Source organism: Taudactylus pleione, unplaced genomic scaffold (assembly GCF_031769625.1).
Source record: "Taudactylus pleione unplaced genomic scaffold, aTauple2 ptg000199l, whole genome shotgun sequence".
Classification (NCBI taxonomy): Eukaryota; Metazoa; Chordata; class Amphibia; order Anura; family Myobatrachidae; genus Taudactylus; species Taudactylus pleione.
The window spans coordinates 7459444-7486961 of NW_028284601.1; the positions used below are offsets into that span (position 1 = coordinate 7459444).

The window sequence follows — 27518 nt, forward strand, 5'->3', positions numbered from 1 at the left end:
CTAAAGTTCTGAATCGATACAAAAGATTTATAGTAGTTTAAGTGTGCAGAGACTTATTCATGCCTGGAAGTGTGGATAAGTGTGCAGAGACTTATTCATGCCTGGAAGTGTGGATAAGTGTGCAGAGACTTATTCATGGCTGGAAGTGTGGATAAGTGTGCAGAGACTTATTCATGGCTGGAAGTGTGGATAAGTGTGCAGAGACTTATTCATGGCTGGAAGTGTGGATAAGTGTGCAGAGACTTATTCATGGTTGAAAATGTGGATAAGTGTGCAGAGACTTATTCATGGCTGAAAGTGTGGATAAGTGTGCAGAGACTTATTCATGGTTGAAAATGTGGATAAGTGTGTAGAGACTTATTCATGGCTGGAAGTGTGGATAAGTGTGCAGAGACTTATTCATGGCTGGAAGTGTGGATAAGTGTGCAGAGACTTATTCATGGCTGAAAGTGTGGATAAGTGTGCAGAGACTTATTCATGGTTGAAAATGTGGATAAGTGTGTAGAGACTTATTCATGGCTGAAAGTGTGGATAAGTGTGCAGAGACTTATTCATGGCTGGAAGTGTGGATAAGTGTGCAGAGACTTATTCATGGCTGGAAGTGTGGATAAGTGTGCAGAGACTTATTCATGGCTGGAAGTGTGGATAAGTGTGCAGAGACTTATTCATGGCTGGAAGTGTGGATAAGTGTGCAGAGACTTATTCATGGCTGGAAGTGTGGATAAGTGTGCAGAGACTTATTCATGGCTGGAAGTGTGGATAAGTGTGCAGAGACTTATTCATGGCTGGAAGTGTGGATAAGTGTGCAGAGACTTATTCATGGCTGGAAGTGTGGATAAGTGTGCAGAGACTTATTCATGGCTGGAAGTGTGGATAAGTGTGCAGAGACTTATTCATGGCTGGAAGTGTGGATAAGTGTGCAGAGACTTATTCATGGCTGAATGCATGGATAAGTATGCAGAGACTTATTCATGGCTGGAAGTGTGGATAAGTGTGCAGAGACTTATTCATGGCTGGAAGTGTGGATAAGTGTGCAGAGACTTATTCATGGTTGAAAATGTGGATAAGTGTGCAGAGACTTATTCATGGTTGAAAATGTGGATAAGTGTGCAGAGGCTTATTCATGGCTGAAAGTGTGGATAAGTGTGCAGAGACTTATTCATGGTTGAAAATGTGGATAAGTGTGTAGAGACTTATTCATGGCTGGAAGTGTGGATAAGTGTGCAGAGACTTATTCATGGCTGGAAGTGTGGATAAGCGTGCAGAGACTTATTCATGGCTGGAAGTGTGGATAAGTGTGCAGAGACTTATTCATGGCTGGAAGTGTGGATAAGTGTGCAGAGACTTATTCATGGCTGGAAGTGTGGATAAGTGTGCAGAGACTTATTCATGGCTGGAAGTGTGGATAAGTGTGCAGAGACTTATTCATGGCTGGAAGTGTGGATAAGTGTGCAGAGACTTATTCATGGCTGGAAGTGTGGATAAGTGTGCAGAGACTTATTCATGGCTGGAAGTGTGGATAAGTGTGCAGAGACTTATTCATGGCTGGAAGTGTGGATAAGTGTGCAGAGACTTATTCATGGCTGAATGCATGGATAAGTATGCAGAGACTTATTCATGGCTGGAAGTGTGGATAAGTGTGCAGAGACTTATTCATGGCTGGAAGTGTGGATAAGTGTGCAGAGACTTATTCATGGTTGAAAATGTGGATAAGTGTGCAGAGACTTATTCATGGTTGAAAATGTGGATAAGTGTGCAGAGGCTTATTCATGGCTGAAAGTGTGGATAAGTGTGCAGAGACTTATTCATGGTTGAAAATGTGGATAAGTGTGTAGAGACTTATTCATGGCTGGAAGTGTGGATAAGTGTGCAGAGACTTATTCATGGCTGGAAGTGTGGATAAGTGTGCAGAGACTTATTCATGCCTGGAAGTGTGGATAAGTGTGCAGAGACTTATTCATGGCTGGAAGTGTGGATAAGTGTGCAGAGACTTATTCATGGCTGGAAGTGTGGATAAGTGTGCAGAGACTTATTCATGGCTGGAAGTGTGGATAAGTGTGCAGAGACTTATTCATGGTTGAAAATGTGGATAAGTGTGCAGAGACTTATTCATGGCTGAAAGTGTGGATAAGTGTGCAGAGACTTATTCATGGTTGAAAATGTGGATAAGTGTGTAGAGACTTATTCATGGCTGGAAGTGTGGATAAGTGTGCAGAGACTTATTCATGGCTGGAAGTGTGGATAAGTGTGCAGAGACTTATTCATGGCTGAAAGTGTGGATAAGTGTGCAGAGACTTATTCATGGTTGAAAATGTGGATAAGTGTGTAGAGACTTATTCATGGCTGAAAGTGTGGATAAGTGTGCAGAGACTTATTCATGGCTGGAAGTGTGGATAAGTGTGCAGAGACTTATTCATGGCTGGAAGTGTGGATAAGTGTGCAGAGACTTATTCATGGCTGGAAGTGTGGATAAGTGTGCAGAGACTTATTCATGGCTGGAAGTGTGGATAAGTGTGCAGAGACTTATTCATGGCTGGAAGTGTGGATAAGTGTGCAGAGACTTATTCATGGCTGGAAGTGTGGATAAGTGTGCAGAGACTTATTCATGGCTGGAAGTGTGGATAAGTGTGCAGAGACTTATTCATGGCTGGAAGTGTGGATAAGTGTGCAGAGACTTATTCATGGCTGGAAGTGTGGATAAGTGTGCAGAGACTTATTCATGGCTGGAAGTGTGGATAAGTGTGCAGAGACTTATTCATGGCTGAATGCATGGATAAGTATGCAGAGACTTATTCATGGCTGGAAGTGTGGATAAGTGTGCAGAGACTTATTCATGGCTGGAAGTGTGGATAAGTGTGCAGAGACTTATTCATGGTTGAAAATGTGGATAAGTGTGCAGAGACTTATTCATGGTTGAAAATGTGGATAAGTGTGCAGAGGCTTATTCATGGCTGAAAGTGTGGATAAGTGTGCAGAGACTTATTCATGGTTGAAAATGTGGATAAGTGTGTAGAGACTTATTCATGGCTGGAAGTGTGGATAAGTGTGCAGAGACTTATTCATGGCTGGAAGTGTGGATAAGCGTGCAGAGACTTATTCATGGCTGGAAGTGTGGATAAGTGTGCAGAGACTTATTCATGGCTGGAAGTGTGGATAAGTGTGCAGAGACTTATTCATGGCTGGAAGTGTGGATAAGTGTGCAGAGACTTATTCATGGCTGGAAGTGTGGATAAGTGTGCAGAGACTTATTCATGGCTGGAAGTGTGGATAAGTGTGCAGAGACTTATTCATGGCTGGAAGTGTGGATAAGTGTGCAGAGACTTATTCATGGCTGGAAGTGTGGATAAGTGTGCAGAGACTTATTCATGGCTGGAAGTGTGGATAAGTGTGCAGAGACTTATTCATGGCTGAATGCATGGATAAGTATGCAGAGACTTATTCATGGCTGGAAGTGTGGATAAGTGTGCAGAGACTTATTCATGGCTGGAAGTGTGGATAAGTGTGCAGAGACTTATTCATGGTTGAAAATGTGGATAAGTGTGCAGAGACTTATTCATGGTTGAAAATGTGGATAAGTGTGCAGAGGCTTATTCATGGCTGAAAGTGTGGATAAGTGTGCAGAGACTTATTCATGGTTGAAAATGTGGATAAGTGTGTAGAGACTTATTCATGGCTGGAAGTGTGGATAAGTGTGCAGAGACTTATTCATGGCTGGAAGTGTGGATAAGTGTGCAGAGACTTATTCATGGCTGGAAGTGTGGATAAGTGTGCAGAGACTTATTCATGGCTGGAAGTGTGGATAAGTGTGCAGAGACTTATTCATGGCTGGAAGTGTGGATAAGTGTGCAGAGACTTATTCATGGCTGGAAGTGTGGATAAGTGTGCAGAGACTTATTCATGGCTGGAAGTGTGGATAAGTGTGCAGAGACTTATTCATGGCTGGAAGTGTGGATAAGTGTGCAGAGACTTATTCATGGCTGGAAGTGTGGATAAGTGTGCAGAGACTTATTCATGGTTGAAAATGTGGATAAGTGTGCAGAGGCTTATTCATGGCTGAAAGTGTGGATAAGTGTGCAGAGACTTATTCATGGTTGAAAATGTGGATAAGTGTGCAGAGACTTATTCATGGCTGGAAGTGTGGATAAGTGTGCAGAGACTTATTCATGGCTGAAAGGATAGATACGTGTGCAGAGACTTATTCATGGCTGGAAGTGTGGATAAGTGTGCAGAGGCTTATTCATGGCTGGAAGTGTGGATAAGTGTGCAGAGACTTATTCATGGCTGGAAGTGTGGATAAGTGTGCAGAGACTTATTCATGGCTGAAAGTGTGGATAAGTGTGCAGAGACTTATTCATGGTTGAAAATGTGGATAAGTGTGCAGAGGCTTATTCATGGCTGAAAGTGTGGATAAGTGTGCAGAGACTTATTCATGGTTGAAAATGTGGATAAGTGTGCAGAGACTTATTCATGGCTGGAAGTGTGGATAAGTGTGCAGAGACTTATTCATGGCTGGAAGTGTGGATAAGTGTGCAGAGACTTATTCATGGCTGGAAGTGTGGATAACTGTGCAGAGACTTATTCATGGCTGGAAGTGTGGATAAGTGTGCAGAGACTTATTCATGGCTGGAAGTGTGGATAAGTGTGCAGAGACTTATTCATGGTTGAAAATGTGGATAAGTGTGCAGAGGCTTATTCATGGCTGAAAGTGTGGATAAGTGTGCAGAGACTTATTCATGGTTGAAAATGTGGATAAGTGTGCAGAGACTTATTCATGGCTGGAAGTGTGGATAAGTGTGCAGAGACTTATTCATGGCTGAAAGGATAGATACGTGTGCAGAGACTTATTCATGGCTGGAAGTGTGGATAAGTGTGCAGAGGCTTATTCATGGCTGGAAGTGTGGATAAGTGTGCAGAGACTTATTCATGGCTGAAGTGTGGATAAGTGTGCAGAGACTTATTCATGGCTGAAAGTGTGGATAAGTGTGCAGAGACTTATTCATGGTTGAAAATGTGGATAAGTGTGCAGAGGCTTATTCATGGCTGAAAGTGTGGATAAGTGTGCAGAGACTTATTCATGGTTGAAAATGTGGATAAGTGTGCAGAGACTTATTCATGGCTGGAAGTGTGGATAAGTGTGCAGAGACTTATTCATGGCTGAAAGTGTGGATAAGTGTGCAGAGACTTATTCATGGCTGAATGCATGGATAAGTGTGCAGAGACTTATTCATTGCTGGAAGTGTGGATAAGTGTGCAGAGACTTATTCATGGCTGGAAGTGTGGATAAGTGTGCAGAGACTTATTCATGGCTGAAAGGGTGAAGTGTGCAGAGACTTATTCATGGCTGAAAGTGTGGATAAGTGTGCAGAGACTTATTCATGGCTGAATGCATGGATAAGTGTGCAGAGACTTATTCATGGCTGGAAGTGTGGATAAGTGTGCAGAGACTTATTCATGGCTGGAAGTGTGGACAAGTGTGCAGAGACTTATTCATGGCTGGAAGTGTGGATAAGTGTGCAGAGACTTATTCATGGCTGAATGCATGGATAAGTGTGCAGAGACTTATTCATGGCTGAAAGTGTGGATAAGTGTGCAGAGACTTATTCATGGCTGAAAGTGTGGATAAGTGTGCAGAGACTTATTCATGGCTGAAAGTGTGGATAAGTGTGCAGAGACTTATTCATGGCTGAAAGTGTGGATAAGTGTGCAGAGACTTATTCATGGTTGAATGCATGGATAAGTGTGCAGAGACTTATTCATGGCTGGAAGTGTGGATAAGTGTGCAGAGATTTATTCATGGCTGGAAGTGTGGACAAGTGTGCAGAGACTTATTCATGGCTGGAAGTGTGGATAAGTGTGCAGAGACTTATTCATGGCTGAATGCATGGATAAGTGTGCAGAGACTTATTCATGGCTGAAAGTGTGGATAAGTGTTCAGAGACTTATTCATGGCAAAATTTCCCTTATTGATTCCTGTTTCAGAAACTAGTTACATAAATTAAATATTAGAAAAAAAAAAAGGTGTCGGTACTTTGAAATCCTGGATTCCGCCACAAAAAAAAGAAAAGCACTGGAGGTAGATAAGATGAGAGGACTTGGAATAAGGGGAAAAGCATGTACAGAGATGGAGGTCTGGTTGAAGGATATAAAGCATACATATAAATGGAATATATCAGGACTGGGCTAAAGTTACCAGTGGGATCAGTATTGGGGCAAGTTCTTTTCAGCGTTTTTATGAATAACCTTGTAGGTGTCCTAGAAAGTGAGATGTCCTCTTGCTGATGACACTAAGAGGATATACGAAAAACGGTCAGGACAGTAACGCAGATGAAAGCAAATGTATGTAATCGTCGGGTTATGGTCTTACTGTGGGAATGACTATGACAAATTATACATTGAATGGAATTTTTGGTGGTTTGACTGCATTTTGCCCTTAGTACATCCCTCCCAGGGTCTCAGCGATGGGCCCCAACGCTCAGCAGAGCAGTCCCAATAGGTTTCTATGAGGACTATGATGTAAAACGCTCTGAAAATATGCCCAAAACTTTAGCCTATATTCGTGTGGTCTAATGATCTAGGGATGATGTGTGCATCCTCTTACTGTATTTTATGCATTTCAGGATTTAATTAGCTGTTGCAGCCACTGCCTGGCACTGGTGCGGACTCAGAGGTGCACGCAATCCGTACACAATGCCGATGCATAAGCAGTCCAGCTTGAACATTGCCACTGTTCATATGTTCCGGAATACGATACATTCCCGAAGCTTGGACCCGGTGGGTAACGCCATCTTTAAATGGTGTTTCCAAATAGAAACTTATGGGCTTCTATTGGCATTTCTTCTGAGAGGGATCCAATCGGATCCCTCCCAGCACCCCCAACTGGGCATGCATCATTCTGCGCATGCACAGAAGGACGAAAGATTGACTTCTGGGTCATAAACCCGGGAGTCTATCGCAAAGGACAGCTGTAATGTACCCAAGTGGCGGAATGTACGGCATCGCAGAGGCGATCCTTAGTACATCCCACCCCCTGTATCTTACAATATGATCACTGCTTGTACTGACATTTTCTGAGACTAGGCGGCAGTTAAAAATATAATGGAGGTTTGATTAGAACTGAGGGCACAAAAACTTCTAGGCAGGGATAGAGGGGTCAATAAAGTTAGCGGTGTGTTTTTGGTTGCATTTGACAGCGGGTTGACTACTTTGATAAGCTGAGAGGTTTTAGGGGGCGTGTTAGGTGAGAGGGTGTGGGGAAGCTATATATGTACTTATGCCTCTTTAAATTTGATCTTCCCCCTCCCCCTACCCAGAGCTGGCCCTAGCCAAATTAGTGCCCTAGGCAAGATTTTGGGTGGTGCTCCCCACCACTGGTGGAATTCTGAAAAGGGGTGTGGTCACACAGAAGACCATACTTTACTACATTCATTTCCCTCCTTCCGGGAGGAAGCTGAATCACATCATCGTGCCCCCCCACGCTGCGGGGGTTTCTGGTAGGTAGTCGGGGGAAAAGGTAGCAGCCGGGAGGCTTGCCTGCCTTTACGGGGGGTCGGGAGCGGCACCCGATATTCAGGAGGCTCCCGACCAAATCGAGAGGGTAGGCGTGGTCTCACTGTGCTGTGGCCCCTTCCAGCATTGTGCTGTGCTCCCAGCACCCCTCTCCCAACACAGCACAGATCACAGCACCCCTCACCCAGCACAGCACCCCTCTCCCAACACAGCACAGATCACAGCACCCCTCACCCAGCACAGCACCCCTCTCCCAGCACAGCACAGATCACAGCACCCCTCACCCAACACAGCACAGATCACAGCACCCCTCACCCAGCACAGCACCCCTCTCCCAGCACAGCACATATCACATCACCCATCAGCCCTCACCTAGCACAGCACCCTTCACCCCTCTCCCAGCACAGCTCACAGCACTCATCACAGCACATCACCCACCACCCCTCTCCTAGCACAGCACCCTTCACCCCTCTCCCAGTACAGCATCCTTCACCCCTCTCCCAGCACAGCACCCTTCACCCCTCTTTCAGCACAGCTCACAGCACATCACCCACCACCCCTCTCCAAGCCCAGCACCACTTTTCCAGCACAGCACCGATTACCCCAGCCCTCACCCTACACAGCATTGTGTTAGCACCCCTCACCTGACCTCACCTGCCCTAGGCGGGCTTGGATGCCCCTGGGCATTCCAAATGCCCTAGGCATTTGCTTAGCTTGCCTAGGCCCTGCTCTGCCCCCCCCCCCCTATTGTGTCTTGTGTCGGCTTTATTTCATAGCAGGGAAAGACCGCCAATAGTGAAGCGTCCATCTTGCGGCAGTGTGAGCGGTGCACACCCCTTCAATGCACTGGTTAGGCTGATTTCACCCTACTGGGGGTCAGCGGCACCTCTCAACCAAGCGGGCCTGAATAGTGCATTGACATGGGTGTCAGATACCGCATCACTAACTTAGAAAGGCCCTTGCAAGGTTTAATATCACCCTTTCCCCATCATATTGGGATAGTTGGCCCTCGTGAGTTGTGATACAGCTGGCAATTTATTTTGAACAGCATATTATAGTCTTGTGTGTATATATTAGTTAAATATAGGTTAAGTTTATGGGGTATATCTTTCATCTGACGATAGAAAGTTTATGAATCCGCTGGTAGCCAAGTGGCACAGCAGTCCAGGTAGTGTACAACACGAAGCCCACCACTGTTGGCAACCTGGTGCTTCCCTTTTCCACAGTGCTCAGAAAGTAGCAGCCTGCAGTGGTTTTAGAAATATTATCCCAGAGAAGTGATCCTTAACTGACTGCTATGTGGTTCCCTAAATCCACTAACTGCCCGGTACCCAAGTCCACCAAATCCAAACTCTCTCTCCTTGCAAGTGTCAGTGATGATTGCCCCCGTGTTGGCGGTGTCACTGGTGCTTTACTAAAGCCAGTGGGTAGCCACCCTTGTGCCAAATCTTTTTTTGCACTGTGATGCTCTGCAGCTGACTGTACGCAAATAATCAGCCCCAATGTGGGAGTAATTACGTCAGCCTACCCTTCAGCTGTGCATCAGCCCATAATATATACACGCTGATTTTTTTAAAAGTTAAGTTGTAAATGTAATAATCATAGTTTAGTGTAAAAACTTCTAAATTCAAAACTAAAATGCTAAATAAACGGGCAGCCAGACACCACTGTAAATGGCGCAATATTGTTCATTTACAGTAAGTAGTGATTTATTCCTCTGATAAGTGTGGAAAATGTGACATATAAGTGTTGCCTGACAAAGGGCAACGTTGTTTGTTTATTTTACATGTTACTTTTTAGTTAGGCCGCCTCTCTGCCACCTTGCGCTGTGCCGAGCCTTTGTTTGCCGCTGTCTCGGGAGACATGTCAAACAGGGACAGACTTAACGTCTACGCTATTTATACACCTCCAACCCCTGGGAGAGCCCTGAGCCGCACTCCTCTCCCTGTGTACCAGCTGGAGACGTACAGGAATCCAGGGGCCAGGTGCTGCAGCTTTCATATCATTAAACAAGGGCAGCCCCTGGGAGTCTCTTGGTCTGACAGTGCACGTGGATTAGCTCTGCAGAAATGTTGCCCAACTGGAGAGTCAGTTTAGATCCTATTGCAGAACTGGGGCTGAGAACGCAAATTTGGGCTTAATCTGACAGGTGGGCTGACAGGTCGTTCCTCTTTACATTTCTCAGGTTTACCGAAACGTATAAATTTGTCATTGATGAATTGATTTGAATTATGACACAAGTAATAGTGTAAATCCTTCCCCAACAGTCCATTCCTAGTTTTCTGCAAGATAAGAGCCATTTTATGTCTCCAACTGGATGGGCTGAGCAGTCTTGCTTCTTATTCCTTAGCCACCAGCAGGGCCGGACTGGGACTAAAAATAGGCCCTGGGATTTAAAGCACACATACCCACCTCGCGTCAGCATTTGGTTCCTGGTACAGACTCCTCCCACTTCCTAGTCTATGCTCTTACAAATATAATTAATATTAGAGCAACATACAAGTGTACATTATTCTCTGTATTAAAATACACACCTTACAGAGCTCATCCTGCAGGGGATTTGGTTGGTTCTGTTAGGTAAAGCTGGCACTTCATTGGTGGAGGTCACACACAAAGAAAAGGGAAGGCATTTTCCCAATTGACCAAGACCTAGCTTAGCAGTTATAGAGAATTCACTGTAGGATTTTTTGAGGGCAGGGGTGCTGAACACAGAGGACACATCTGTGCACACCAAAGAAGAGCCGTAACTACACATTTTTGTGCCCCGTGTACATAAAGAGCATTGGTGCCCCCATTAAAAATTGAGGCACAGAGAGTGCGTGCCGAAGGCGCTCGCCGAAAAGTACACAGGTGTGGTCTCGCTGTGAAGGGGCGTGACCACACAATAGTACCCCCAATGTAAATTATGCCACACAGTAGTGCCCCTTAGTCAAATTACACAGCACAGTAGTGCCCCTTCAGCACATTACACCTCACAGTAGTGCCCCATTGCCACATTACACCACACAGTAGTGCCCCATTGTCACATTACACTGCACAGTAGTATCCCTTATTCACGTTACACCACACAGTAGTGCCCCTTATTCAAATTACATCACACAGTAGAGCCCATTCACATTATACCTCATAGTAATACTCCTTATACACATTATGCCACACAGCAGTAGTGCCCCTTATACATTATGCCACACAGTATGCCATTATACATTATGCCACACAGCAATGTTCCTTACACATTATGCCACACTCAGTAATGCCCCTTATAACACATTATGCAGAGAAAACGCTTTATTCAGTATTCGCATACATGCCCTCTCGTTGGCCTGTCACTTGGGTGGGACTGCTTGCTCTTGGAGGAGCAGGGAGGCTGCTTCCGGTCTGGGTGCTGCTGGCTGCCCGCTTCCTATAGCTGCCGCAAGTCTCCACATTACCATGTCTGCCAGTGCCTGGGCATGATGCCGTCCGCACAGGGAGAGCTGTTAGACTATGTCTTTGGCTCCTCCCACCAGTGTTTCACCCAGTACATGGCTGCGCAACGTGACATAATGACATCACAATGCAGACACGTCTTACAGAAACTCTGCTCGCTGAGAGAGGAGAATTAAAAAGTAGGCAAGTATGGGCTATGCTCTCTGTCTTGTCATTGTTGAGCTGCCATAAAAAGAGTCCTAACTAGACATTTTTGCTCACATATATATATATATATATATACACACACACATAGATATATATATATATATACACACACGCACACACTTATATGTGTATATACACACACATATATATATATATATACATGCATATATATATATATATATATATATATATATAGCCATCAGCTTGACACTCCCAAAACCACGTTCTATACACCGGTGCCCTCTGGTCACGATTGCTATCAGCTTAGAAGAGCACAAAAACACGAATATCGGCACTGGAAATAGTGTATTACATATATATATATATATATAAACAAACTTTAGAGTGCTCCGTTGCCTTCCTCCAGAGTCTTAATCGTACACTTTTTTTCTCTATGTTTCAGGGGACACAACAGCCCCTTTCGCCAGTAGAATGGGGCTGTGTCCCCTGAAACATACAGAAATAAAGTTTACCATTAAGAAGACTCCGAGTGCTGCCTGCATCCTTTGGGATCGTGTGTATGTGTATGTATATATATATACAGTATATATAGCCGGAGCTATAGAGGGCACTTCTGTGTGCGCGCCGAAAAAGGGACATGGCCATTGAAAAGTGGGCATGTCTATAAGACGCGTCCCCTTTTCGTCATTCTTGGGCCCGGCGTCTATTCTCTGGCGGTGACTGGGTCACCGTACATTTCCCCACCCGCGGGACACTGCGACCCGCGGGTGAAGACGGCACCCGCAGGCTCAGAGGGCAGGGTGCTTTTTGCCCAAATTCTGGAGGGCCGTGCCCCGCTAAGAGGGAATAGCCTAGAGGGAATGCTATATATATTGTGATAGGATCACTGGTAAAGTGGTCTGTGGCAGGTACATTTCTCCCAGATTCATGTCTTTTGTGTTTTAAACCCCCAGGAGAAAGTCTGCAGTGTAGCAGGCTTGAGTTTCGGCTTTTTGAAAAGCCGGTTTGGGACCTGGGGGTTGTGGGTGAGAGGAGAGGGAGGGCTCCACCCACGGCCACTCCAGGTTTTGGTTCTCGCAGCCTGGTAACAGGCTTGTTAATTTTTCACCTGAGAGTGGCCAATATAAGCCTAGTGTGTTTAGGGCTGATTGTCTCACCTGGGAGAGCAGACAGGGAGTTTGCTCAGAGACACTTGGATACCTAACTGTGAGTGTTGTGCTGTCATTTGTTGCTGGCGAGGGCATTAGGCCCTGCCAGGTTCTGGTAGTGAGGGAACTACCTGTGAAGTTAGTGCCCCGACAGGGCTAGGATTTATATTTATGTTTTCTTTATGTTTCTGACATTGTACAATAAAGACTGGCGCCGACCAGCTTGTACTTGCATCCAGACTGGTGTGCTGCTTCCCTGCTGCTGTGTGTGTGTGTAAGGAAGGAGTCCTCTACCCAGGAGAGGGACCCCCTAACCTAACTGTGTCACAATATATATATATATATATATATATACACACATATATATACAAACTATATATATATATATATATATATATTATATATATATATAAACTTTAATATATACACACACAAACACATATATATATATATAATATATATAGTGTATAGACAATTCAATTGAGCGGCACTCCAATTAATAAAATAACAAATGTCTCTGGTGCCCTCCGTTTAAGACCAACTCCTGTAGGTCCAATACATATATCAAAGTCGGCGGCACTCAGGTAAATATAGCAATCACAGCACAAGTAATAAATCGTCAACGTTTCGGAGACATTTAATGTTACATCATCAAGGTCAAACCTATTTGTTTGACCTTGATGATGGGACATGAAATGGCTCTGAAACGTTAGTGATTGCTTTATTTGCCTGAGTGCCGCCGACTTGGATATATATATATATATTACACTAACACTATTACACCAACTATACATCCTACACACCAGCACAAACATGCACAGTACACCTAGAATCACACTTCGTTTTTGATGGAGCTGATGCAGCAGGTTGCAGATGGTGATGGGGCAGGCACCTTGCACCATTAGACCCCGCCCCCTCAAGGCATACTGCCGCGTTTCGCGGCAATCTAAGAAGAGGCAGGGGTCAGGACAATTCACAGATGCATGCAGACAGGGTTATATATCGGGCGCAGGGGGGATTATTGCTACTGCTCTGGCCGCCGCAGGAGTGCTCTATGACTCCGCCCAATGGGCGGTTCTAAAGGGATACCTGGCCAACGGCGCAGCTGGATGGATCTGACTGATGGCCGGGCCCAGCCACTCTGATTGCCTTATAAACACAATGGGAGTGAGTGACTGGAAACAGTGGAAAGCACTTAGCCCCTGCCGCTGAGCAGAGCATCGGACGGCATATTATCTGCTCAGCTGGTCTCCTCCACAGACCGGCCCATCTGGTCATCGGCCCTTCTGGCATTTCCCAGATCTGCCCGATGGCCAGTCCGGCCCTGACCACCAGTGACGTACGGTGAGGTAAATGGCTGGGGAGGCCCTGGCTGGTATAAGAGCCAGATTTACACATACGTATATCAACCTGAGGGTACATGTGGGCATTATACAAAGGTGCAGCAGTAAATAGTGCTGGAAATTTGGTGTGTTTTGATCAGGGATGTGCAGAAAAGGTAGACAGGGGAGGCAGTGCCTCACCTGTCATACACTTTTTACTCCAGAGTTTTGACTATAAAAATGATTAGAATAATACAAAGAAGATATTTATAATATTCTTAGAATTTTTATAATCAAAACTCCGAAGTATACCTAAGTATGACAGGAAAGGCTCTGCCTCACCTTACCGCACATCACTGTAACCACTTAACTGATGATTTTTTTCCAGCAAAGCCGGTAAGAAATTGCCGGGTCCGCAGGAGAGTCTGGGGAGTCAGAGGAGATCCATTTTGCACATGTGTAGAACAAATTTGCTCTTCAAAAACAGCGGGGTGGTGTGCTCGTACCTTCTTGGCTGAAGCACAGCTGGATGCGTTCACGTCCCATGTGCAAGTTTAAAGAACTCTGGGCCTGATTCAGATCCGGTCGCAAGCGCTGAGCGCTCGCAACCGGGTCGATGGTGGCCCACAGCGCATGCGCACGACGGAGCCGGCTCTGTCATGCGCATGCGCGAGACCCGGCTAGCGACGGGCACTCCGTCGCTCCGGGTCTCGCACCAAAGGGGGCGAGCTGTCGATGTTGAGTGACAGCTCGCCCCGTTTGGTGGGCGGGCCGGGGGAGTGGCTGCCCAAACGGAGGCGTTCCCATGAGAACGCCTGCCGTTTGGGGGCGGCCCCACTGACATCACAAGTGATGTCAGTGGAGAGTTTCCGGCTCTGTTAGAGCCGAAAGCTCTCTGGGGCTTGCGATGGGCGAGCCCCTACCACAAGGGTCTCGTCGCAAGCCCGATGATCGCGATGGTCTTGACCATCGCGACCATCATCCTGGCCGCTCGCAATAGCTGTGGGTGGTCACCCACAGCAATGCGAGCGGCCAAGAGGCCACTCCAAAAAAAAAAAAAAGGCCGGACCTGATTCAGAGTGAGCACTCTGTCAGAGCGAGCGGCTCTGAATCAGGCCCTCTGTTTGTATAGGACCTTTTTTAGAATTAGACATATCTCCATTTGCTCCTCTGCCCATATGCTTAACTTGCAACCATTTCAGTTGACCATATTTAATAATTATGGACCCTTGCCCCCCCTCAAAAAAGTGGATCAGGGTGTTCATCATGGCCCTTGGAGGAATGTCTGATTTTGACTTGCAGATGCATCGTTTATGCCTGGCACAAGTTCCTGAGCCGATGATGATGGTTGTATTCTTGTGCCTTTACGTATCTGTACATTAGATTTAAAGTAAATAATCTTAAATTACTTGCACCTCAGAATTCAGCCTCATATGTATTTTTATGTCTAACTGTAAAACAAGCCCAAGTGCCTATGCAAATTGAATGGCTAGGAACAACCGGATCTGCTCAGCAGAATGACACAATGGCGCTCCTCTCTCTCACCCTCCATCATGCGTTAGTCCATGACAAGATAAAACTAACATTTTGAAGCTGTAGAAACCGCTGTCAGCAGAGGGGAGACAGATCTGGCCGCCTCCTGGTGGGGGCGTTGAGGGCGCAAAATGCTACGGCCTCCATTCACAAGATTGGGGGACTCAGGGGGATATAGCACATCACCGAGAATATAGCAAAGGCTATCAATCTCTAGTACACTAAATTATACATCACAACACAATGGAACTGATGATCAGATAGTCTCCTTAAGAGGCAACAAACAGCCACCAACTTGGAAAAATGGAGCTTACTCAAAATTTTAGACAAAGGAAAAGAGACCTCGATGATGGACTTAGAGGAGGTGATTTTGTACTCCCCATTAGGTAGGAGCACAGAACCCTGACAGGTTCTCTATTTATCAACAGGCCTCCGGTGAAATACATCCTGTGCATGCGCAGTCCTTCCACCATCAGATCCACGTAGTTTCCAACCCTAATAACTATGATTCTTTTATCTATATTTATCATTTTACTGTATTCACAGGATGGACTGCAGTTTCATCTCCAGAGTTCTGGAACATATGTGACTGGGTTCTTTCTGTCGACAAATCTCTGCACTCTGTTAAAATCCTACAGAATTAATATACATGTTTCTTTATCAGATCCCCTTCCACATTAGAAATGGACCATGACAAGAGTGTTCTACCCCCTTGATCATTGTACTCTGCATGGAGGCACTGGAGAGATAAATAAGGAAAAATCCTGATATTTCTGCAATACAAACTGATATCTTAACTTGCTGCTACATACTCCTTCCTCCCTGCCTACCCCATGTGTGTCACATCTGTTTGTCTGTCCCTCCCCTTTAGAATGTAAGCTCTTATGAGCAGGGCCCTCTACCCTCTTGTGCTTCTCCTTACTCTACTTTCATCTACTTCTTACTCTCTACTAGGGCACCTAACACTTTGTTGCTTGCATTGTTGCTTATCTGGGTGTTATGGTCACAAATGTAGCAATGTATATTATCCATGTCGTGTATTGTATTGTACTGTACTGTAAGTCACTGTAAATCAACCTATTTGTTTATGTACTGTGTAAGGCGCTGCGGAACACTTGTGGCGCCATATAAATAAATGATGATAATAATAATAATAATAATAATAAATACTAATTGTCCTGTCATATCCCTGCCAAATTTGACTGAGCCTTGAGTCTTCTGTTAAATTTAAAAATAAATTATTTGACGTCACCTGCATAGAACTTCTTGGTTCCTCCGAAGGTATCATCGGGTATCCAGTTTGTTTTGCCCTTTGCTAGGCACTCTTCCCCCATTAAGACCAATTTTGAACCAATTCCGCCAAAACTTGAGCCTAATCTGTACTGGCAAATATGCGGTTTCTCCTGGCTAGGGAGGATTAATATTATAAAGATGAACACCCTTCCCAAAATTCTGTAGGCTACCTACTTTACTGATGGACTTCCCTATGAAATTTTTCACAAACTTACAAAAGTTTGCCATCAGCTTTGGGGGGATGGAAACCAATGTTTAAAAAAGACATCCTATATAGAGAGGAATATATGGGAGGACTTCAGTGGCCTTTGTTTACGAAATATTACCAAGCAAATTTGCTTACAAGTGTATTAAAGGGGCGTATGATTCAGCTCCCAGCAAATATTTGTCTAGACAACAATTGGTCCCACTCTCAACATCTGGGATAAACTTAGGTTCTTAGGCTACATTTTCTCTCCTCTTAGTCCTCTGATACATATGGGGTCTATTTACTAAGCCTTGGATGGAGATAAAGTGGACGGAGATAAAGTACCAGCCAATCAACTCCTAAATGTCATTTTTCAAGCACAGCCTGTGACATGGCAGTTAAGAGCTGATTGGCTGTATTTTAACTCCATCCAAGGCTTAGTAAATAGACCCCACATCTTGAATTTCATCCAGGAGCGTTGAGAGCTTGGCCCAAAATAGATTCTGAGGAGCTCTGGTGAGATGTGCCTATTTTGGGGCCTTCAGGAAAGGTTTTTCCTTCCATCTTTTGAATTCTGAATATACTTACAAATCAGACGCTATCCTTTCCCAAAGCGTCTGAGCTTGTGTGAAACTCTCAGAAGAGCTTTTCTATACTCCGCTGCCTCCGAAGCATTCTAGATCTAAGACAGGTTACTCACTGTGACCCAACGACACAATGTATCTAAAATTCACTGATGTCTGTGAACGTGCTTTAATGTTTGGGAAAAACTGAAAGGAAACATTGGCTAATTGCTGGAAACAGCATGCGGCCGGCAGTTCAAATCCTGACAGCGTAAGCCCGGCAGTGAAGATCCCGACAGGTGAGTATTTTTACTATTTACCAACCTAACCTCCCCCTCTAACCCTCCCTTAGGGGTGCCTAACCCTAACCTCCTCCTCAAGTGCCTAACCCCCCTCTAAGTACCTAAACCTAACCCCCCCCTTCCCTGCAGCCTAACCTTCCTCCCCCCTGCGCCCGGCTTACCTTCGATCGGTAAGCCGGGTGTCGGGCTCCCGGCATAGGTCTAATAACAGGCATTGGGATTTCGATACCTGTCATTAGGCACTTGCCGGGATTAAACAGTCGGGGTGCCGACGGTCAGCATTTAGACCTACTGCATACCTAGTTGCTCACTGGAGCAGTCTCTCAGTTGAAAAGATGCAATCCCAATTTTCCTTGTTGAGGAGAATAATACAGCATAAAAAATGCATAGCCATCATCAAGATTCTATAACTGGGATCACTTGACATTAAGGATGTTTTTAAAAATAAACTGCGAAAATGTGCAGAACATTAATCTGTTAAATGTACTTATAAATGTATGCAAAAGTTTCATGCAAGCAAAGGCTATTGTTTTTAGTGAGGAAGTTCCTGCCAGGGAAACTGGACAGATCTCGATTTGACTCGGTATACGTACAAATATTTGTGCACCATTCTGGGCTTTATTTCCTAATCAATCCTTACATAAATGAGCGTGGAAACCAAGCAGGGCGCAATTTCTAGAGCTGAGGATACATTAAGATGCGATTTAACTCACAATGCATGAGTCAACCTGGCTGGGATATTAGAAGTATACGACTGAGAGTAAAGAGAATGAGCACAGAGATATAAGCATAAAGCCAGCTAAGATTATGGCTTTAGTTCTTGCATCAGTAACTAAAAAAAAATAATATGCAAATGGCACCACTGATGGGACTCGTACAGAGACGCCGACTGGCCGTAGTGCTAATACGCTGCTTTTTGTATCAAGTCGCACCTTTGAACACCACACAAGCCTTTTGGAGGTGCAGAACGTCCATTTGAACATGGCCCCCCCGAAATCAGTGCAACTACGACATGCCCGTGTCTGGCTAGCCACCCGCCTGTCGCTACGTAGGAATGCCCACTGAAATTGCCTCTCTGCATCCAAATTCGATCTGCGGCTTTTGCACAATGCAACCTGGACGCATGCGCAGACTTAAAAAAATTGCCCGCTTGCATCTGAATACGGCGCTGTGACCACCTCTGGGTCAGGCCCTATAACTGGCTGGGTAGCATGGGGAGATAAGAACACCAGCTGTAAAATTCTGTAAGTATAACATTTTCCAGGTGCAAGGTGATTATGGCTAGGTCAGAGGTTCCTCAAAGTACCCTAACAGTCCAGGCTTTAGGGATTTCCATGCTTGACCACAAGTGACTTAATTAGTGCCTCAGTCAATTTGTTTTAACCACCTGTGCTCAACCATTAATATCTCTAAAACCTGAACTGTTGGGCTGCCTTGAGGACCTCGTTTGGAAACCTCTGGGCTAGGCTGTAAATAAGCTAAGAGGCAAAAGAGAGGAGAGACAAGAACTCCTTTAGGAAGTGCCGTTAGTCAAGTATTAACACAGATCTCCAGTCAAAATGAATTTTGATTGAAAGCTCTCCCCCCCACACTTATATAACCTATGTGGTTTAGCAGATACCCTCCTAGCACCTGTACTTATGTATCATCAACAAACTACTACAGATTTTTTTTTTAGTCTGACTTGGACTCATCCCCAGTTCTGGTCAGATTCAAAATTCTCCAGACCATTATGTGGATGGCTGCAATAATAGGATGAGTATCTCCTGAATCACCCTGGTCATTGTCACAAGTTTTTCTAGTCTCGGGGAGAGTGGTTTTAACATTTCTTAATGCCACAGCTGCAGTACAATAAGCCAAGAATCCTTGGATCATCATTAAAGGGCCATTCTTCCTTTATGCACCATGCAGTGGTAGAAGATGCAAGGTCATAAACTGGTGAACACCACTAGGTATTGTATCGATATGAGGCTGTGTATTAGACCATAGAGTAACTGTTACAAGCCGCCATCACAGCTTATTACCTTCTCCTGCTACAACTGTCTCCCTGGTCACCAGGCAATGTGGACGCCGAACTGGGGCGGCGATTGCGGTTGCTGGGAGACCAACCTGGGCGGCCACTGGTACTGCTGGGACTGCCGGATGACGTGCAGCGTGCCAGCTGTCTACTTTCTAGCAATTTGTGTACCTGCCTCTCATTGGTGAAGGATCTTTTATTACTCTGTATGTACCGGAGCCACGTCTCCGGTTATAGTTTACTCCTCATCTGTAAACTGTGGTCCTTATCAATCCTGTCATTATACTTATCAGCTGGCAGCATTCACCCCAGAGTGGCAAGTTCCATCTCAGGCCTCCTCTCATCAGCAACCACCGTTCACACCATCTTTCCAGTGGCACCTGTCTGCGGTCTCATGACCTATACCATCCAGGCCGCATCTCTGCCGTCAAGGCCGCATCTCTGCCGTCAAGGTCGCATCTCTAACGTTAAGGTCGCACCTCGACCCTCAAGGCCACATCCATATCTTCAAGGTCGCACCTCGGCCCTCAAGGCTGCATCCATACCATCAAGGTCGCACCTCGGCCCTCAAGGTTGCATCCATATCATCAAGGTTGCACCTCGGCCCTCAAGACCGCATCCATACCGTCAAGGTCGCATCTTGGCCCTCAAAGCCTCAGATTCCAAAGCCGCACCTCGGCCCTCAAGGCCACAACTCAGCTTCCAAAGCTGCACCTCGGCTTCCAAAGCTGCACCTCGGCACTCAAAGCCGCACCTTGGCTCTCAAAGCTGCACCTCGGCTCAATAAGCCATATATGTCTTACTGAGTTGCACCTATTATCCACATATTATGTGCGACCAAATCTGCACAGGGATTATCATCTTGACCGGTGCCTGCCTGAATCCACCACCGGCTGCCTAATAACAACTGATCACCAGTATAGCCGTGTAAGCCTCTACTGTCCTGAGTTTAAGACCAGGCGACAACCTAAGTACCAGTGAGCGTATTAGCGCTAAGGAAAAACCGGGGGGCTGTTATTGGTAGAAGACATCGCAACTGCGACTCTAGAGGTCTTACATGGTGATTACTGGTGATCGTAACAGTTATTTGGTACATTTTGCTTTGGTAACCTTGGCTGCTTTGTGTGTGATATACCTGCAACCTCGTTCATTACTGCATAAAGTCTTGCAGGAGCCTGGAGGTAGTGACCTAGAAATATCGCTGTATTATACAGAAGAACAGATACATTTGTGTCTGTACATTTCTTTGAAACAAGAGATTATATTCAACGCGAGAAACACAGAACAGAGGGAAATTGGAACAGTATTTTACATTAAAAGTCTTTGGAGACAAGACTTTAAGGACCTCAATGTGTGCGTTGTGAGAGAACAGGAGGCAGCCGCAGAACATAAAAGACTTGTCTGGATACATCAAAGCAGTCGTCCGGGGACTCTATAGATCTTATTGCCGGGAAAAATGAAGATATAGAGGCAGGGATAGAGCGCTAAGATGGGGAGGGAAAGCCCCAGAGAGACGTGGGAAAAATTCTTCAGCATCAAATTGAGTCTAGGTGCATGGAGAGGACTCCCAGGGAAGGGAATCGTGAAAGGCAAAGTGCAAAGCCTGCGCTTGCAAATAATAGTTTGTCAGAAATCAAAGATCTTGGATGTTAATTTAATTAGAAACAAAAGGACAGGAGGTCTCAAGAGGCTGCGGCCTATGGTGGCATAAATTCTAGGAATAGCTACTGTGTATGGTACTTATCATTACTTGTTAAACAGTTGAATAAAATATAATCTGGGATGGAGACAATGTATAGTTCAATTCCTATTGGATTGCTATTGCCCTGTCACAAAACACCAGCCAGGGCCACCAACACCACTCCACAAGCGCCATCAATCTCGAAAAATCCCAAACTCACAATAATGTTTATCTCCACCCTTCCGTGGGACAATCCATCTTTTCCACCTGGGTTATTGGTACTCTGCTCCACACCCTGGCTCAATAAAGGAATCTGAATCGTGGTAGATGTCATGGCGGGTGACAACTGTATATGTCTGGGTGACTTGCAACATACATTTTACTTCCTAGTGGTAAATAACTTCACTTATCCCCCAGCGAAGCCATTTTGTTACCACTCTTTGTTGCTCAGTGATAATGTCCACGATTCCTGGAAAACACATTAGAATGGCTTGTCTCAATGGTAAGCATGATGTCAGCCTCATATTGTATTTTATACTACTACATTCTTTCAAGCCCAAAATTTGAGTTACAGTGGGAATCAGATCTGGGTGCATCCCCGGAGGAAAGCCCATGGTTCACAATAGCTCTTTTATCTTCACGCAAATTAGGGAAAATGCCCACATGGTCTGCTCAAGGTGGTATCTGGTACCATCGGATTACACAAAATATTTGGGTTTACATTACCTTCCTGTTGGGGCTGCCATGCTAAACTCATTTCTCCATATTTGGAGGACTTGCCCTAAGATTACAGCCTTTTGGGTAACATTGCGTCCCTTTTAAATAAGGTGACCAATGTTACTCAGTAAAGACTAGTTATCATTCCTATTTGGGCTCCCCACAGAGTCTGTAGACAAACCTTCAGACAAATTAGTTACCCAGATCCTCAACACTGCTAGATGCTTTGTAGGCTCTCTTTGGAAGCATCCGTACCCTTCCTCCCTAAGGGGCTTTTTTCTAATTAAATATTTTCGGCATATACCCCAATGTATGATGGAGTCCCTCCATTTCCGAAGGCAGTCGCACCACCATGGTTCTATGTGGTTTGCAAAGCTGTCAGATTTACCAAGCTTCGGAATGCGAAGTTAGCTGCTGTAGCCTATGGGCTACACTTTGCAAAATTTACCAGGAGAGGGTCCCTCTGCATTGAGAACATGATTATTGATAAATGAGCCACTATGGATGGTCACCAGCAAAACTTAGCATTTAGCTTCAATGGGAAAAAATATCACAGCTTATCTCCACAAGAAATCCCAGACTTGTCCAGCGGCATAACTAGGTATTTGAAGGCCCCATAGCAAAAGGTATGTAAGGGCCCCTATGTACCACCCAATAGTGAAAAATGTATATAACACATGTAACTTTGACAAGGAAGATGGGCCTCCCAAGCTCTAGGCCCCATAGCAGCTGTACCCCTTGTACCTATGGAAGTTACGCCCATGCATGTGCGCCTGGATTGCCTTCAGCAACCCATCATCTCTTGGTCCTCCATCCCAAGGGCTTGCAGATTTTTCTTGAAACTCACCATTCCCATTATTTCTCATTTCCAGCCGATCCTCTTTCCATACCCCTCTTCCTTCTCTTCATACCCCGTTCTTTGTTCCTTTATAATTAATAGCACTTAAAAACACATGCATCACGTTTATCTAATTTACACTTGATTACATGTTCAACATTGTATTTCTATTCAGCGAGGTGCGTCTCCTGCATGCTTCTGTATTTATTTGTATTCACCATCAAGTACCGATTTCTATTAGTCGTTTACATTGTGATTTCTCCTCTCTGTGATTATTTGTAAAGTCTGAAAAAAAAAAATAGTTGAAAAATAAAATAAAAAGTTTTTACCCCCACGAAAACCTAATCTGCTGCCTATATCTCTGCCCATTCCTTGCACAAACAAACCTAGTCCTTGCTCGCAATAGACTCAGCAATCTGCCTACAGTATTTATCATCGCCAAAATGGTCACCAACTTGTTTTAATTCTCAGGACATTGAAAAAATTATTCAGCTCTGTTGCTGTACATAAAGATGTTTCAGGGCCTGATTCAGCTTGGATCGCAGTTGCTATTATGCACGCAATCGGCCGATTGTTGCGTACTGCACAAGCATCGCAGTGCACGTGCGGTAACCGGCCACTGCGATTGGTAATGAGATCGCAGTGTGTACGCAGACCCACCGCAGAGTGATTGACAGGAAGTACCGTTTGTGGGTGGTGACAGGGTCGGGGTAGTACAGGCGTGCCATTGCGTTTGAACGCCGTTGCACAGGCATGCATAAATTATCCACTGCGATGCCATATGCAGCCTGGGCTTTCACAGCGTGCGATGAAGTTAGCAATTTCTAGTGCTGCGGTGGCATAGCGATCACAATGAATTAGGATACTATCGCAGTTGAACTGCGTGCGTAATCACAGCTTCGATCTCAATAGCGATCTAAGCTGAATCCGGCCCTCAGTTGCTTTTTAATATAATATACAGCGCTTCAATAAAAAATACTATTTAAAAAAAAATATATATATATATATATATATATATATTGTCCACTATATAGTATACTGCTACTTCTCTTGTTCAATGTAAAATATAATTCCTCTGTATCTATATTTCATACACATCGCAAATAATTGATTAGGAGGCCCAGAATTTAGAGCCCATATTCACTAACACTGTCTGAAGCTGACATGGTATGCTTAGAGTTGTAGTTCTACAACTCCAGGAGCTCCATCATTTGCTTTTATCTAGAAAGGAATCATGTAACTTGATCATTTTCAACCATCTGACAAAGTGCCACATGCTGAATCCCTGCAGTATTGCTAAGATCAGCTCTGCTGGGAAGCCAGGCTTGCAATTCTCCTGGATCACACACATTCTCCTATAGAGCAGTGTACGTACATTGTGAGGGGTCTCACATTGACCCTTGTTCTGGTACGAGGCTCAGCCTACTGGCTGGAGGGGGTGAGGGTGAGGGGAATGTCCATGAGATCACCATTCTCTTGCTGGTCGATATGTTTATATAATTTAACATCACACTCCCCCCCCCCAATCATATAATATGGTGATTATAGCCCTGGACTGGCTGGATTCCCCCGTTCCTGTGAGCTGGGTAATGGAATCTGCGAGCTGCTTGCGTTGGAGATGTTTATTTTTGGAGAAGCAGTTGTCTTGGTGACCAAGAATCGTATGAGATTGCTTCAATTCCAATGTGGAATCTTCTGCAAATGATCAAAACCAGTGTCTTTAACTGCTCTTTTCTCATTCATTTAACAAGCTAATTATGTCACGCAATTGTGGCTGGTACTCACAGACTTCTACCCTATTCATAGTCTGGCAGGGGCGGGGGGTGGGGGGTCGTCACTGGGTATAAGAGTGATTTTTGACACCAGCATAATTGTTTTTATAGGATTACATTTTCCTCCACTAACATAATGGGAGATTGATGCGCACAATATTCAGCAAGCGGGTGTCGTTTCCATGGCGATGTTCATGTTGTTTTATATTGCACCATCTGCACAGTTCCACTTCTATAATTCTGGACATTGTGCTCAATATCTGCTCCTATTAGGTATGTGTGACTATCTACACAGTGACACTATTATTACATTCTGCCCTGCGTCTGCAGAGATACTACAGAACGTCCCCAAAAATTGTTTTTATGAAAGGACTATAACATTTTTACAAAATGTTCTATAAAAAAAAAATATTTCAGATAAAAAATAGCCTCTTTTGACCTTTTTTTGTTCCTTAAATCAGTGATTTTTATGCTGGGCTATTGTAAGGAAATAGACATTTTTGTAGTCATTTTCTTCAGGACAATTTCCTAGAGAACAGAGGACCTGATTCAGCAAGGAACGCCGAGAGGGAGGGGGGAGCGGGTACAGATTACCCGGGCCTGGGCTTCCTGAGGGGCCCGGCGGGGGCCCGGCTCCGGCACCGCCCCCCCCTCCCTCAAAGCAGACCAGCACACAGCATGTGCTGAGCTGCAGTGGGAGACTGCTCGTGGCTGCCACAGCAGTCTCCTATGCCTGTGGGGGGGGGGGGGGGGCGATCACACTGATCGCGTCCCCCCTGCCTTTGAGCAGTGCTGAGGGGGCTCAGAGTGCCCCACCTTCCCAGCGCGCAGCGCCGCTTCACGTGGCCACTCCTCCCGCAATTAGGCCACGCCCCGTTACCTGGGCCCACCACGGCTTTTGGCGGGCCTGTGCACGGGATGCAGACACACGCACCCGTCCGCTGTGAGTATATGCTAATAAATACATATGCATATGCAACGTGCGTTCTGTTATACCACGCAAGACAGCGGAAACAACGGTAACATCGAGAACCATCGAACACATTACCATATTAGTGGTTGACCTGACTCTAGGCAGGATGTGTGAAACTCCCTGCGTGCAGCTAGACCTCAGGCTACGGCCGTCGCCGCAAGGGCTTAATTATGCACTGCCCTAAAACGCCATCCAAACGCCCAGTTACGCCCTCATTTGCCCGTCCACCCCCACAAAACGGCACTTCCTGTCAATCACTTTTCTCTTGGGTCTGCGTTGACTCTGCACATGCGATACCCATCGCAATAGCTAGTTTGCTCACGCACACTGCGATGGATACACATGCGCAAAGCTAAAACATCGGCCGAGTGCGTGCGTTCTCTCCTGTGCGATCCTTGCTGAGTCAGGCCCAGAGTGACTAGAAAGTAATACTATTTTATGGATGTTCTATAAAAGGGACATTTCACTGTGGTGTTAAATGAGCCGTGCCCAATTTGAACTCATTAATATAAGAAGGGTGAAGTAGCAGATGGTGATACAGGGGCTCATACATAATTGCCTTTTCTAGCTGCGCCCTCCAGGAAGAGGCAGGTAGGTCGGCGTAGCAGGGAGCGTGGCAGCATGATTGCATCATCGCGGCCCCACCTTTGCTATACAATGCTGAGATTACCGACACTGTAAAGCAGGGGGTGGGGCTGCAATGATGCAATTCAGAGCAAATCGTCTCATCGGCCCCTCTGGACTGCCCACTTTCACCACGTAAGTGAGGGGAAGTGTGTGCGTGTGGAGAGGGGGCAAGCAGTCCGTGAGACTTGCCCTCTCTTGCGAGCGCCCGGGAGCACCACGCGATTTTTGGGAGCCTCCTGGCCGTTCTGGGACAGGGGCAAATATGGGCTCATGTAAACAATGTAAACGCAAGTTGTGTCCATACAAAATACACAATTTGTGCAATATGAAAAGCCAAAGATATCGTAAGGTGTTTGTGACTGCGCATATGATGTAAAGTGCGTATTTATGCATAAATCACACTAAGAGCCTGTTTCTGAGCCACACTCGATCCGCGCCAAATATCGATGATCACGTAGCTGAGCGATTATTTGCAACTGCGAATGCGTGAAAAGTTCTGGCAGAGCCTACGACGTAGGCGTTACACAGAGTGTATGCACACTGTTGCTGTTGCGATCAGGACAGATGGTAAGAGATATGGGAAGGTGAAGTGATGAGCGTTCCTGAGTGGTGACTGGGAGGTGGTCTGCAGTATGGGAGTGTCGTGGGTGTGTCAGTGACAGCGGCTGCGTTCTCAGACGCACGGGCGCAGCCACAGAGGCCATGGTCAGACGGAGAAACTGCACCTGCCATAGGCTGGTGCAAGTGTGAATGGTGCACGGGATGGTGGTGTGTCAGGAATCACCGGCGGGGTTACAGCGCATAGAGACGCTGAAAGAGACGCAGGCTACTACACCAGGGGAAGGCAGGAACTAGAATCTGCATATTATCGCAGCCGTAACTCCGGCAACAGATGCACGAGCAGACGCAGCAGCATCCGCCTCTGTATTAGGCCCTAATATTCTCCCAAACATAAGGTTAGGTGGGAAACGAGGATTTGTGTTTGAGTTTTTATTTAGAAAGTAAAAAAAAATAAGTGTAATTAGGTTTATTTATTTTTTTAATCTTTATTTCTCCTCGGTGCACTACAGTTCTCTGTGTGGGAACCCGGCGGTCTGGATGCCGACACTCCTATTACCGGTCAGAAGCCCAGCGCCGTCATCCCAACTGCTGGGATACCGAAGGTAAGTATCGGGGTGCTAGGGGGGGTTAGGGTTAGGCACCAGGGAGGGGGAGGTTAGGTTCAGGCACCAAAGAGGGGGGGTTAGGGTAGGGAGAGGGGAAGGGTTGGCATACTGACCAACAAGTGTCGGTATGTTAACCCTTTTGAGATGCCGGCATCGGGATTCTAACAGCCGGGATCCTGAGCGCCGGTATCTCATACCGATTCCCCTGTGTGCCCTAGATGCCAGGGCATGACAGCATCTGTGGCTTCTCAAGTACCAGGATGCTCTGGCAACCAT

General features: G+C 45.6%; 1 protein-coding gene across 1 annotated transcript in view; it reads right to left on the reverse strand.

The window, feature by feature from the left end:
- Positions 1 to 27518, reverse strand: part of SLC8A2 (solute carrier family 8 member A2) — a 143220-nt gene that overhangs the window by 100687 nt on the left and 15015 nt on the right. The window lies entirely within an intron of this gene.